Source organism: Nothobranchius furzeri, chromosome 1 (assembly GCF_043380555.1).
Source record: "Nothobranchius furzeri strain GRZ-AD chromosome 1, NfurGRZ-RIMD1, whole genome shotgun sequence".
Classification (NCBI taxonomy): domain Eukaryota; kingdom Metazoa; phylum Chordata; class Actinopteri; order Cyprinodontiformes; family Nothobranchiidae; genus Nothobranchius; species Nothobranchius furzeri.
In genome coordinates this window covers 51,943,095-51,954,415 of record NC_091741.1, presented here as the reverse complement: position 1 = coordinate 51,954,415, position 11,321 = coordinate 51,943,095, and positions in this window count along the sequence as shown.

Here is an 11,321-nt window from a genome sequence, read left to right as displayed (position 1 = left end):
GATCGGAGGAGTGGGCTTAGGTGAGTCATGCATCAGCTCTGCGTTAGCCAGAATAACAATTTCTGATGGGAGTCAACAGAGACAGGTTGAAAGGAGCTAGGTTTGCATTAATTCTGTCTGGCTGCAGACTCTACTAAAAAAAAGAAAAAGGAGTTCAAGAATCCACTCAAACAGAGCAAGTTAATACATCTAAATCCCCTTCCAATCTACCCTGAAGTGATCTGTTCTAAATTATGTGCAGGTGTATAAATGCTTAACATTTGTACATATGTGCAGTCATCAGTAAAACAGAAACACCAAGTAATAAAACTTACCACATTTGCAGAAATATTAAGGAAAAAAGTTAATTCTGACAGTTTAAAATTGGAATTTGGTTAGGGTTAGGGTTTATGGGGTAGATTTAGGGTCTACTATTTAGAGAAGCTATAGTAGTTAGATGCTAATGATCAAATATACTTTACATCACCATAACAAAATAGGGGTTTTACTCCTTTTTTGCAATGGACATTATCTCAGAGGAGCAGTTTTTGCTGAAAATCCTGAGGTTATGATGCTTTACTACTGACAGCTGTTACCCCAAGTGGGGTAAAACATTTAGAATAACTTTGGTTAAAAATAACAAAAATCACGTTGCTAAACAATCCTAGTCAAAGTCCAGACCTCAGTCTGAACAAAAGGCTTAACAAAGCCTTAGTGTTCACATATTATACCAGCTCAGTGGTCTGGTGGTCTGGTGCACGCACTGATTGTGGGTTCAAATCCAAGACCTTAAAAATGGGAATGCCTCTCTTTTGACTAAGCGCTTTGGGGTTCGATTGTGGGGTTAACCACTAAATGGATCCTGAGCGCGGTTGTGTCTGCAGCTCACTGTTCCCCAGGGGATGGCTCAAATGCAGTGAACCAATGTCACACACCAGTGTGACAACTAGTGGGACTTAAACTCATTCTTTTGAAGGATTATTAGTGGTGAAGGTTTTCTATGCAGATGTTTCAGTTTGAAGAAAAACTGATTGGACTGACAAATTCATCTGATTGGGACACAGCAGAAAGATTATATCTGGTGTGGGTAAACAACTCAAATCAAAATAATCTGAAGGTATTTCATCCACATGCAATTTTGTTAACCTCTGCACATCCACCAGTTTAACATAAAATAGGTTTTTTGGTAGAAATATTGTGAATTTTCTGTAAAAATGGCCTCACCACTCACACCTAGGGACAATTTAAGGTTTCCAGTCAAATATGCTTGATTTTGGTCTATGGGATGCAACTGGAGTCCTTGGAGAAAATCCACACATGCACTGGGGGAAAAAACTCCATACAGAAATCCAGCTGGAATACACACCTGTGACCTCACTGCAAGGCATCAGTGCTACCAACTGTGCCAACATGCAGCCCTGAACTAAACCAAATTGTCAAAGTACACCCACATCCCCCACTTCTCCTCCAGCTTCACTGGTTCATTTTAAGATCCTGGTTCTGGGGTCTCATTTATCAAACATTGCGTAGAATCCTTACTAAAACTGTACTTAAGCTCAGCAAAAAAAAAGTACTTACGCCAAGTAGGTTTGTGATCTATCAAACATGGAGTACGCACAGCTGCACGCAATCTCCGCTTCATAAATCGGAGACTAACGGGAATGTTTCTCAGCTGCATTTTAGTCACATCCCGCCCTCACCACGCCCACTTACTGCCATAAATAGTCAATGCAAAGTGCCTTGTGAATCTCATGCATACACATAAGACGGCTGTTGCAGTGCTTCGCCAATGACATGGCGACCGTAGATCAAGGCAGATCAAGGAAGCGCAATTTCACAGAAGCAGTAATTGAGGTACCTGTGGGTGAGGTGGAGAAATGAAAGGAAGTGCTTTTGCAAAACAAATAAGAGAAAATCCACAGAGTGGCACAGCGTTGCTGAAGCCGTCAATGTTTTGAGTTTTTCAGATGGCGGATATTAAAAAAAATAAAGGTCCAATCAGGATTCGATCCCCAGACTCCCAGGTGAAAGTCATGCACGCTAACCAGTTAGCCAAACAGAGATCTCCCCTGTACAAGTAGCCAGGGCGCATGATCAATCAAGTCACAGTGACAGGACGCACACTGTCACAGATGCATGACATTCTGTCTCAATCTGTCCCCCTGTCCGTATTCTGCGCTTCAGGCTGTGTGTGTGTGTGCACGGGTGTGTGTGAGTGTGCACGCATATGTGTACGCGCGTGCGTGTGGGGGGTTTTGTTCTGTGTGAAAATGAAGCAGTACAAGTGATAATGCTGCAGGATTTCATAATTTTATCCTTCTCAGCAGCAGCACTGCAGGTGCTCTCCATGTCCAAAATGTGCATAAGTCAGGTCCTTAGTCAACTTAAAGTTGCGCACATTTTTCTGCTAAGTTTTCTTTCATAAATCCCAAAGTTTGCTTGGAAAGTTGCTCACGCAGTTTTCCGACCCCGTTTTTTGTGTAAGCAAGCTTGATAAATGAGGCCCCCTGGTATTTAGGGCCTTACATGGACAAGCACCACCATACATTGGTGATCTTCTCAGTTCCTACATCCCCAGCAGGTCCCTGAGGTCCAGTGACCAAAGCCTTTTTGGCGCACCAGGCTAAGACCAAAGGTGACAGATCATTTGCGGCTGTGACCCCCAGACTCTGGACCTCTCTTCACCTGAGCCCGAGATTAATGGACTCAGTGGTCTCCTTTAAGAAGCAGCTGAAAACTGACCTGTTCAGAATGATTCTGGTGTGACCTTCATCACCACCCTCTCCTTTTTCTGCTCTTACCAATTCTGCTTTTCCTGGGATCCACTGGTACTACTTTCTTATTCATTTTTCCTTTCCCTGTCCTTACATTTTTTTGAACACAATTTTTTATTTTTCTCATTTTTATTTAAAAAAAATTGTTTTTCTTGTGAAGCGCCTCGCGATTATTAGCTTGAGACTCTCAAGTTGTGAGGCGCTATTTAAAAGTTTGCTTTTCATCTTCCTAGAGAACCTCCACCAAACATTCAAGAATAGTTTGATCATTAAAGGTCAACTTTGCCCATATTTTAATACATTTGCAGTGGTCTCCAGTAGGAATGAATGCCTTGTTCAAGAAACCAAAGAACTCCAGTTGCCTTCATTTGAACCCTGTTGGATGACCATGACCTGGATGACTTAGAACCTTCACCAGTATAATGCCTTGTAAGTCGTACATGGGGAAAAAAGCTCTGGTGCCCTTGTGTGATGATGTAGAAGTCAGGTGGAGTAGAACGTACCTTCAGATGACAGGATTTAAAGTCTTATTTCCTGATATTTGGACATCTCACTTCTGATTGGCTGACAGTAACGAAACTCTCCCACTGACTCTGCTCTGCCTAGAGGAGTTCTGATGTGCTGCTGTGAAGTTGCTAACGGTTAGCTTCTACTAGCTGAGACGTTATAGGTTGTCTCCTGGACGCTAAACCCACAGCCTGCCCTGTCAGTGGCAGTGTGATGTAGATCTGCCAGCTTTTTCTGACCTGAGTGTTTCCACGTCTATTTTCTTTGGCGACTAATGCAGAAAACGGGGGTAGAAGACTATTTTCACAAAGAGCCTGCATGATGTAGGGGGGTAAATATTGTTGCTTTTAAGCTTAATATATTACCTTATGACCAATAAGATGTAATATTCTGTATAAATATAGAATATCAACCTGCTTGGTCTTTGGATGTTAAATCAGAAGATTCTAGGATTCTTTGCTTTTTCAGGGATCAAACACACTTCGTATCAATTCAGGCAGAGTCAGGTTTATAAAAGGTAAGAATTTATTTTCTAAACAATTAAAACATGACAAGTTAACTAAGACTACTGTGATGGATGTATCTAAGCGGATGGGATGTGATCTATGGTGATTGAATGGTGTGTGTTTATCAGAACCTTGTATCTAGAACAGGGGTGTCAAACTCAAACTCACACGGGGCCGAAATGAAACTCTGGGACGGAGTCGAGGGCCAAACTTAATTTTTTTTGAAAAAGTGACGGCAAATTTGTACATTTTCTTTATCAACATATATGCAATTTTGAACCTTTAAATTTGGAAACAAACATATTTCTGCATTAACACTGAATGTGGAATAACCAAATTACACACGAGAAAGTCGGTTTTAAATAAAAGGCATCAGTGGTATTCATTACTTGTGGTATATTCAGCATTTTTAAAATCTATTCAGGATTTATGTTTTCTTGTTTATTCATTTTTCTTATTTTTTATTCTCCTTTTTTCTCCTGTAATAAGTGTCATCGCTGCTGTGACATAGCTTTCCCCACTGAGGAACAATAAAGGGATTTTCTGTTCTATTCATCCATCTGCAGCCTTTCCACTTCCTGTTTACTGTAGGTTAAATCTTTTCTCACAGGCCAACAACAAAATAAAAATACCATTTTATCTTAAATGAAAATGCAACATCTCACCTGTTAACTTTCATGTTTTGGAGCAGAAAAAGAGCATAAAACCAACATATTTAAAGCTCAGTTTGCTGCACTGGTTTACTGTGATGCTCACCTGTTCCAGCCAGTTACCTGCATCATGGGGTTGATCTGAGCTGAGGAGGAGACTCATGTTGTTTTGTTCATCTTCATCATAATAATGACAACATTAGATGACAACAGGTGCTCACATAGGTTTGTGCTGCTGAACATGTCTGAGCAGCTTGACCACGTTGTTGTGTGTCGGGGAGGAAAAACGACAGCAACCACAGAGTCATGCTGGTTTGAGTGTGTCACTGTTCGCAGGAGTTATATCAGCTCTGTCTGGACGTTAGTTGGAAAACTTTCTTTTTCAGTCGTGAACACATTACTGAGCGGCTAGAATCTCCATTTCTGGGCTTCAACGTCAGAAAATAGCTGAGTGAACTCGGCGCTGAGTGAGAGGAGTGTTTAGATTGTCCGGGTGACCCCAAGGTACCAAAGTTCGTAGAAAAGACTGCAGTACGACCAGGTCGGTCCAGAGTCATCTCTTGGATCACAACAGATAGATGAGATCATTTGCGTCTAGAACAGCTGTTTCTGAATAGCTGAAGGAACCGTTTTGCTGTGTCAGCTGTAGCTTGTAACAGGTTTTTGACAGCTTGTCAAGAGATGCGATGGGAGCAGAGTTTTCCTCCGATGGCCAGTCAGAGTTAGCTCAACTAACAGAATGTTGAATCTCACAGAATGCTGAATCACTCTGCAAGTGATCCTGTTTTAATATTCTCATATTATGATTTACTTGGCCAATCGGGACGTGCCATGTTAAGAGGTGTTAACAAACAAACCTCAGAACATCACGCCTTCTCAGATACAGGATGCTCTGATTTGTGGGTAAGAAAATATCTATGTGCAGTGACGTTACTTTAACTTTAATTTATCTCTAATGAACATTGTGTCTGAGTGTAATGACTCACTTGTTAAAGCAAACATTACTGATCATAACACCAATATGTTTCATTGTAATAATAAAATTCATTTCAACCACATTAATTTCAGCACAGATTAATCAAAAAATTTCATTTGTATTCATATAACATTTGTTCATTCAACCATATTATTACTTAATGATTATTTAACTTATGAGTTGTAAAAGTTCCTTTTTCATGAGAGTGAGCAATCCTGCGGTGCTATCAAAAGAAGGCTTTGTTTGGGAACACAGGCTGACATCTTGTTCCTCCTGAAATGTCAACAAGGTTTGCAGAATCTTGAGGCTTGTTGGAAGATAGAATGTAAAACCACCTTAGAGGATGGAATTAGGTCTGTAGATGACAGATGGCATGTAGGCCCATATGACGGTGAAAACTGACCATTTCTGGACGTTACAGTGAAAAACTCAGAGTGACTGATCATTTTCAAAAATAATAATAAAAAAGTAATTTCTCAGGGAACCAGGTCTTTTGCAGCAGGGTGGCACACAGCACCAGAAGGTTGAAGATATAACAAAGTGGCTTTAGGCAGAAAACATCATAAGGGACAGGAAACTCCACAAGAACTCAATCTTCCAGAGGTGGATGGACAAACAACCGGCCAGACATTTTGACCATCCCCAAGCATTGATTAAGTAATAATGGGATTCCATCAGTCAGGATTTGGTCCAGAAGTTAACCGACAGCATCCCAGGATCAATGGTAGAGGTCTTCAGAAAGAAACACTGCAAACGACTCTTTGCATAAACCTAATGTAAAAGTCAATGCACTCTTTTGAAACATGTGACTTGCTTCCTCTACTTGAGTAAAAACATTTAACAAAAAGATGTAAAAACACTGAAGCAAATCTCCAAATCTTTGCCACAGATTAATTAAACAACGGGATTGAATGAGCAACTAAAACACGGATATATATGAAAGTATGAAATAAATCCTTTCACAGACAACCATGAGCAGAACGACCCCACAGGGTTGAATCCCAGTTGACTTAATAGGACATCTGGGCTTCCAGATGTGAGATGAGAAAAGAAAAGTCATCTGTTTCAGTAGCCATGCTATCCCGTCTCAACCCAACTGTGACAGAGCAGCTAATTACCGAACCTCCGATCCCACACAGGCTGCTGACAGTCTTGTTAGCCTCCAATTTATACTTTTAATTGAAGCCGACATATCGGCGTCATCTGGCTCGTACTACTCAGGAGAACCAAACACTCAATTCAGGATTTGGTGTTAATCGGTGCCGGCTTCCTGTCATCACAAAAGTAGGACTCTTTTAGCCTCACATGTTCCTGACCTTCACTTCACAAAGAGCAATATGTGCAATAATGTGGGCTAGAAGGTCTGCTCCGCTCGATCCTTCTTCTGCAGAAGCTCATAAATCCTTGTCTTCCGTTCATGTATCACCAGTAGCCTCATCCTTGGACAATTGAGACATATACAGTTGTGGTCAGAAGTTTACATACACTTGTAAAAAATATAATATAATGGCTCTACTGAGTGTCCCGTTATTTCTAAAACTCTGATTTTTCTCTGATGGAGTGATTGGAACATACTTCTTTGTCACAAAAAAACATTCATGAAGTTCGATTCTTTAATGTCTTTATTATGGGTTAACAGAGAAAAGTGATCACATTTGCTGGGTCACAAATATACATACAGCAGTGCTAATATTTGGTTACATGTCCCTTAGCCATTTTCACTTCAATTAGGCACTTTTGGTAGCCATCCACAAGCTTCTGGCAAGCTTCTGGTTGAATCTTTGACCACTCCTTTTGACAGAATTGGTGAAGTTCAGTTAAATTTGATGGCTTTCTGACATGGACTTGTTTCTTCAGCACCGTCCAGAGGCGGAGCTGGCCTAAATGGCGCCCTGTGCGAGATCCCCCTGTGACCCCCCCCCCCCCCCCCCCCCCCCCCACACACACGAAAAAACAGTACACCTACAACTTTGTTTCAGATTGTGTGGAGTGTATATATAACAACGTTTGCTAACTGAATACAACATCCAGCTCCTGGCCACCTTCTCACCACTTGTCAAAGTTCTACTGAAATAGACACACTTAACGCAACATGTCGGCATCATCGACTTGTACAGTACAGATGTGCTGAAAGGCGAGAGTCTAAACTTTCAGCTAAAAAAAGACCGCTCTAGCTATTATAGTTTTTATTTTATGGCAGTTTACAGTTTAAACGGGATCATACTAGCAGGGCACCTCCAGCGGCCCGCTGCCGCTCCGTTTTTCATGGGGTAAATAATAGCTAATTTCCCGATTCCAAGAAGAAAGAATGGTCCTACCAGCTTGCCACTTCAATATGAAGAAGATCAGTTCAACATGGGGAAAAAAACCTGACCTTTAGGCCAGAGAAATTTTCATTAGCACATCAAGTTCGATTCAGTTTACCGGTAAACATATCACGAATGTACAACAGGTCAATTATTAATCATCTTGGCTACGTAGCTCAATCTATGCATTCCAGTAGCGTTTGCTACAAACAAATACAAAAACAACAATAAAGGAAAACAACTGTCTGACAGACAGCATAGCCGAATTCAAGGCAACACATAACAATAATCATTCGATTGCTCTTGGTTTCAAGTTAAGCCCATTAAAGTGCTTAAGTAAATAAAAGTGTTTCAAAAACAGCGTTTTCGAACCGGAGTTCTGCTCGCGGTGGGAACTCCGCCGAACAAGGTCATTTTTTTATAGCGAAAACGATCGACTGGTCACTGACAAGTAAAAGGGTGTTATTGGTAGATGTTAAGAACACTTACCGCTGAGGTAAAATGAGAGTATAAATGAATTGAGGGGGAAAAAAACGCTTTGTTTTCCAACACCGTTCTACAAGCAACAAGCTTACGGCAGGAGCAGCTTTCATGGTTGCCGCAACTTGGAAGGAGCCAATCAGGAGAGGGACCTCACATCAGCTGACGTGGGTCATGTGACAGGGAGTAGTTGATATGGGTTACACTTTGTTGTGCTTTTATTACAGAAATATTATTATCATCACTATTATTATTAAGAACATGCGATTTCTATGTTTTGTTTATGTATTGGTTGATGCAAAAAAAAATTTTTTTTAGGAAAAAAAATTAAATGCCGCCCCCTGCAGACTGCCGCCCTGTTCGGCCGCACATGTTGCACATATCAAGCTCCGCCACTGGCACCGTCCACATGTTTTCAATGGGGTTTAAGTCAGGACTTTGGGAAGGCCATTCTAAAACCCTTATTCTAGCCTGATTTAGCCATTCCTTTACCACTTTTGATGTGTTTGGGGTCATTGTCCTGTTGGAACACCCAACTGCGTCCAAGACCCAACCTTCGTGCTGATGATTTAAGGTTATGTAGAAGAATGTGAAGGTAATCCTCCTTCTTCATTATCCCATTTACTCTCTGTAAAGCACCAGTTCCATTGGCAGCAAAACAGCCCCACAGCATAATATTCCCACCACCATGCTTGACTGTAGGCATGGTGTTCTTGGGGTTAAAGGCCTCACCTTTTCTCCTCCAAACATATTGCTGGGCATTGTGGCCAAAAAGCTCGATTTTTGTTTCGTCTGACCAAAGAACTTTCCTCCAGAAGGTCTTATCTTTGTCCATGTGATCAGCAGCAAACTTCAGTTGAGCCTTAAGGTGCCGCTTTTGGAGCAAGGGCTTCCTTCTTGCACTGCAGCCTCTCAGTCCATGGAGATGCAAAACACGTTTGACTGTGGACAATGACACCTGTGTTCCAGCAGCTTCTAATTCTTGGCAGATCTGCTTTTTGGTGATTCTTGGTTCACTCTTTACCCTCCTGACCAATTTTCTCTCAGCAGCAGGTGATAGCTTGCGTTTTCTTCCTGATCTTGGCAGTGATGAAACAGTGCCATGCACCTTATACTTACAAACAATTGCTTGCACTGTTGCTCTTGGGACCTGCAGCTGCTTTGAAATGGCCCCAAGTGACTTTCCTGAGTTGTTCAAGTCAATAATTCGCTTTTTCAGATCCATGCTGAGCTCCTTTGACTTTCCCATTGTAGCGTTTGTGGGCGTTTGTATCCAATGAGCCCTATTTACCTGGCCTAAGAGAAGTCACCAGCTGTAGTCACTCATAATCACTCACAAGAAGTTAAGAGGCCATGCTATGAAGCTCAGTTCACTGACACGTTTCTAAGTCACCAAAATTGCTAGATCATGTTGCTGTATGTATATTTGTGACCCAGCAAATGTGATCACTTTTCTCTGTTAACCCATAATAAAGACATTAAAGAACCAAACGTCATGAATGTTTTTTGTGACAAAGAAGTATCTGTTCCAATCACTCTATCAGAGAAAAATCAGAGTTTTAGAAATAACGGGACACTCAGTAGAGCCATTATATTATATTTTTTACAAGTGTATGTAAACTTCTGACCACAACTGTAAGCTTCTGCTGCAAGACAAGTTGATACAATTCCACAACAGTTGCAGATGTTGGAAATGCTCGTGCCAAATTGGATGAGATGAATAATTTGTAAACATGGAGTCAGAGTTTGCAACAAGGTAGCATCCAGCCAAACGTGGTGTCTCTTCGAGTTATATTAAAATGAACATATGGCTGTCGGAGAAAGCCCGGGATTGAGAAAGTTTACTCTGAGCGTGGTGCTTGGTGACTAAACGGCCACTAAACGCCCTTGTAATTTCAGATAATGGCTTTGATATTTCAATGTCAGCTACTGCGAGTCCCGGCAAGGAGGCCACTTGGAAATTGGGGCAAAACATAAAAAAAAACATTGTAGTAGTGATGCTGCTGGATCTGTAATCTTTCCTTCCTTGTTGCTATTTCTGTTCCTCAAAAGGACGTTGAACATTCATTCTCCCTGCAACCTTTAAAGCCTGAAAGACAAATCTCTCCCAACAGGACCTCAGTGCAGAGTCAGCTGTTATGGAAAAAAGGAGAGTATTTTAATTAGATAAAAACTGGATTCAAAAGCAAGACTTCTTTTTTTTCCCAAAGGCCCCAAACTTCCTCTGAGCATTCCAAAAAAGCTGAATAAACAGCTGTTGTGCTCATTTAATTGCAGCGCTTGGATTTATCTAACAAATTCATTTAGTTCCTCCTGATGAAATTGAGGACAAGCATCAGCCAAATAGCTTTCCGAAGGTAGAAAGTCATGACAGACTCTAATTATCCACTGGAATGAGACTCAGCTGCAGAGGATCAGGAACAGAGAGACAGTAAAAAACACTGGTGCATCGCATTGTGCATCTGTGCGTGTGTGTGTGTGTGTGTTGTAGTGGGGTCTGACTCAGCTAATCCACACAGGCTCCACAGAGGGGGGTAGGGTTGACTGTTTTATTACCTAATCCAGTTTAGGAGATGAATCCATCCCATAATCTAATGCTTCTGGTTATGAACATGAATCCCTGGCCTCAGGCACCAGTAGTCACTTAAAAAAAACTAAATACCACCTTTACTTCTATTGTTGCTTTGAAAAGGTTCATATTAGCAATGTTCCATTTGGGAACAAAAACACAAAGAATTCTGGAGTTTTGAGGTGTTTTCTCAGGCAGAGTTCAAATTACGGGAGATCTAAGGGGGGCCAGGCTCCCCTGAAAGGGTGAGGGCTCCCCTGGAAGATGCAGGGATGCATTAACTCAAGATGCAGGAAGATTAGAGACAGACAGCACAGGAAAATAGTAAAGTAAAAAACAAGAAAACAAAACTAAGCGCTTGAAATGGAAGGTAGATTTATCGCACTACAGTTTTAACTTCATAAAGCAACAATTTATTAGCATGTAATATTCGGGCTCCCCCTTTTGATACAATTCAGATCAACTTCTAAACACAGTCCCACATTTTAGAAGCCAAGGCAGCTCCTCCAGGGCAATCCCAGGGGTGTTCCATGGCCAGTCGAGAGACATGGACCTTCAGCATTTCCTGGGTCTA